Here is a 4,714-nt window from a genome sequence, read left to right as displayed (position 1 = left end):
TGCACGGCTCGTACGCTGCAGGGAGGGGACGACGGTGATAAGAGGAGGAGGAGCGCTTATTGTTTTACTGGTATACCTGACATATGTAGCAGGTGAAGGGTCCTGGACTCTGCCCTCACACACCCTATTACTGCTGCATACTACAAGCCTTCAAGAGCCATCATGAACCCAGATTTCAGCTAGATATTATTTACATTGTCACCACAATATTACATGCATGTTTTTACGTTAAGCTCACCCCATGGTTGTTTTTACTACAGTTGACATGTCTTTCCATTGACTTGCTTTGTAAAAAAAAATTTGCTTAATGGAACTCTTTATGGAATAGTGACCGGAAGCTGCAAAAAGTATGACAAAAGCACTCAGTTTTAGGCTGGGTTCACACTGGGCGTATTCCTGCCGGAAATTCCACGGTTTGGCCGCAGCAGATTTCCGCCGGGAGAACCGCCGCGGAAAAACCAGCGGCGGCTTTGAAGCGGCCCGGCCACTCGCTCTCCTCTATGGGAGCGCCGGCCGCAACGGAAAGAAAAGAAACAGACATGCTGCATATTCTGAAACCGCGGCTGCCGCAGCCGCAGTTCCAGCCTGACTTACCGCAGCGGATTGGCCGTCCCGTGTGGACGAGATTTCTGAGAACTCTCATCCACATGCCTGGCTAATACCGAGATTAGCAGCCGCGGGCGGATTTGCCGCGGCAAAACCACCCTGTGTGAACCCAGCCTTAGGGTTTTTTCTCCCATAGAAAACCATGCAGACATAGTATATGTACTCATTGTCCATAACATTACTTCCCCTAGAAGGAGTGTATACATATATCATATCAGGCTTATTATCGGGGTAGATCTTATTTTTGGGGAAAGACTGTATATAAATTTATTATACTAATTTAATAAATCGCTATACAAATAAAGATTATATTAGTATAATAAATTTATAAAGCATATTTCCCCGTAAATAAGGCCTACCCTGATTTTCGGAGGAGGCTTGGAATATAATCCCTCCCTGAAAATATACCCTAGCTACACTGAATGACATCACTGAATGGCTGTAATTGGCTGAAGCTTGATCCAATCACAGCACTCGTTTGCCGGAGGCAAGGTAATTCAAAACCCCGTTACTAGAAAGAAGAGAATCATTGGTCAGGCTGACACGGCAACCTGCGACAGCATCAGAGACCAGTGCAAGGATCGGACGCTGCGGACCAGGTGAGTAACCCTATGCCTGGAAGAAAAAGACACTGTGCCTCTTTTGGAGCAAAATTTAGTATAAGACAGTATCTTATTTTCAGGGAAACCAGAATAAGTAAAAAAAAAAAAAAAAAAAAATTTTTATATATATATATATTATATATATATATATATATATATATATATATATATATATATATATATATATATATATACACACATACATACATACATACATACATACACACACACACACACACAAATATAAAAAATATATTTGAGCTTGATACATCGAGTGATCTGTCAGGCCAGGTCAAAGTTCCTATGTTAAATCTAGTGGCATTGGTGTGCTACAGCGAACAGCACCGCTAGGGACAGTCAGGACTACTTCACACAGGCGAGGGCCATATCGGACTGCAAATCCATGTGGAAACTGCTGGATGCAAGGCGTTTCCATGTGAAAACAGCCTTACATCCCTGTGGGGCTGAAGGAATCCCCCGATGCGGCTGTCACAGCTGCAGCAGGATATCGCAATGTTCTTTTATTGTTTTAGGGCCACTGATATAATTGAAAACAATTGGCGATATCGCTAAAAGAAAGGAAACAATATACAAGATGTGATATGGGTGGGCATGGAGGCTCTAGTACCCTGTTGTACCACCACTAGCTTAGATACAAGTTGTGATATGTGCGGGCATGGAGGTACACAGGTTTTGTATGATATTGCTTCACATTTGCTGTAATTGAGCCTCTAGATCATATAAACTCATAGTTTGTGGAAGTGGTCATCCCAGATGGTCCCATACATGTTCTATTGGCAATAAACTTGGCAATCGGGCCATCATGGAAGTGTGGTAATGCTGTGGGGACATTCCTGTGACCTCCTTGGGTGGGCGGCCAAGCATTATCCTGCTGCCTCTTGGAAGCCGCCATGAGAGGAACACATGTGGCTGCAGGATGTCCTGAACATATCGCTGAGCTGTCATGGTCCCTCGTACCACTACTAGGGGTTACCGACGGTCTGGGGGGCCATCGTATATGGCAATCACAGCAGCAGGGGCAGCGTGCCGCTTCGCAGCAAAGGTAGGATTGAGGCGGTCACCCCAAGGACTCCAGACATGAAGACGGCCGTCATCAGAGCCCAAACTAAACCTGGCTTCATCACTGAAAACAAACCATTCCACTCTGTAGTTTCCAGTTTCATCATCTACGACACCACTGCAAACGGTGACAGCGGTGGGCGTCACAGGCCGTGCATGTAATAAGGCCTGCAAGACCAAACGTACTTTAGCCAAGTGCTTGGAAATGTTTTCGACAGACACAGGGGTGTACAAAGACGCCACCTGTCTCTGAATGGCGGACAAAACAGTTGGAGCTGCTGGTATTTGTCGGATGATCAGATGCTCCACTCTACTGATAGATCAGCTCTATTCTCATTTGCACAAGGAAAGACTAGAAGCAATGGGATGAAACTGAAAAGGAGGAGACACTAATTAGATATTAGAAAAAAAAACTTTCTGACAGTGAGGGTGATCAATGAGTGGAACAGGTTACCACGGGAGGTGGTGAGTTCTCCTTTAATGGATGTGTTCAAACAAAGGCTGGACAAATATCTGTCTGGGATGATTTAGTGAATTCTGCACTGAGCATGCGGTTGGACCCGATGACCCTGAAGGTCCCTTCCAACTCTATTATTCTAGGAGTCTATGGTGGTCTGTAGGGGGTGTCCTAAGCCCGGTCACCTTGTGTGTCCTCACACATCCACTGGTGCCAATACCCCCTAACAGTCTGGACAGAACGGCCCAGGTGGGGGATAATTCATCGATATGACCATCCAGCTTTTCACATCCCAATAATGCGCCCCTCTCAGACTCTGGTAACGGGGTGACATCTCTTCTCTGTGTCGTAGAGGCGTCTAGTGTTCAACAAGCTCCACACAAGTGGAAGAAGAGGTCTCTACACACAAGGAGCCTCGGAGAGCCTTTTATAGGCCAAGGGGGGAACCACTTTTAGGGCCTCAGGTGACACAACCGTTCAGCTAATCACGCCACAACTCTCATCATTTACATATCTGCCTGAGATGGAACTGGATTTTTCTTGACCAAGTGTATTGTTTTACAAATGTATGTTGGATGTATGTAGCAAATGTGATGGGCCTGTATTTATCTTTTAAATACAGTTGCAAAAGAAAGTGTGAGCACTCTTTACTACCCTTCAGTCTGCATACAGTTGCAAGAAAAGTGAAACATTTGAAATTACTAGGATTTCTGCATGAATTAGTAAAAAAAAAAAAAGAAGTCTGATTGTATTGGTCTATAATTATGACCTAAATAATCTAACTAAGGCACAGTTGGATGGTTCATGTACTTTATTTGGTAGATTCTGTACACATCCACAGTGCAGGAAGGAAAGGTGAACCCTTGAATTTAATAACCCATAGATCCCCATTAACAGTAATCGCCTCCAAACATTTTCTGTAGCTGAAGAGTAATTGTGGACCATGCATCCCGGCAAATGAGTTTCGGTTGATCACTATTTCCGGGATGTCTTGCATGCACAGCCCTAGGTAGATAATGCAAAACCATCTGAAATGGTTTAGTCAGGACTCAGGTTGAAGAATAATGTTGTTTTGGAAGGACGATTGTCTTCTTGCATCACCCAGCTTGAGTTCATGGACTTCTGCCCTTACATTCTCCTGTAAAACATTTTGATACACCCTAAAATTCATTTTTCCTTGAATGATTACAAGGTGTCCAGGCGATGAGACAATGAAACGATGAAAGGAACCCTAACTAACATTGTAATCAATGGAAGCCGCCCGTCACGCTATAGCACAGCAGAAGTACAGCGTGAACACGCGCCCCGCCCACCGCGTCATATGACGCTGCCGGCAGTTAATGTGACACCGCTGGCGGGTCATGCGCTGTACTGCGCATGCGTGCCGGAGCGACATGCGGGACTTCGCGCAGCAGATCCGGAGGCAAGTATGGGGTCTTTGGGGATGGGGTGCCGTGATGGACTCCGCTGCGGAGCCCGTCACGGCCGTGTGCATAAGGCCTAAGTGTAGCAGCGTGCATTTGTGCAAAAAGAGTTTGGTATTGTGGAATATTCAGGTGGTTTCAGGCAAACTTGAGAAACGTTGCAATGTTTTCTATGTACAGCAGTGACTTCCTTCTTGGTGTCCTTCCATGAACAACACTTAGGCCCCCTGTCCACGGCCGAGGCAGAATATCACTAGCAATATTTCGCCGCAGGGGAGCACTGATAGGCTCACCGCGGAGAATCGGGGCAATCGCAGCTGCCGCGGTTTAAATCACGCGAGCAGAGAATCACTTTGATTCTCCACTCGTGGATGCCGGTGCTGCGCTTTGCATAGTAATCCTATGGAAAGCTTTACAGAGCATGATCATCGCCTGTGGACAGGCAGCCTTAGGCCGAATGCAGACGACTGGGTCGGATTCCGACTGCGAGATCCTCACAGCGGGATGCGACCCTGTGCCCTTGCAGTGACACCCGGCTTACCTCT

This window comes from Eleutherodactylus coqui, chromosome 4 (genome assembly GCF_035609145.1).
Source record: "Eleutherodactylus coqui strain aEleCoq1 chromosome 4, aEleCoq1.hap1, whole genome shotgun sequence".
Classification (NCBI taxonomy): Eukaryota; Metazoa; Chordata; class Amphibia; order Anura; family Eleutherodactylidae; genus Eleutherodactylus; species Eleutherodactylus coqui.
Note: the sequence above shows the minus strand (reverse complement) of the source record.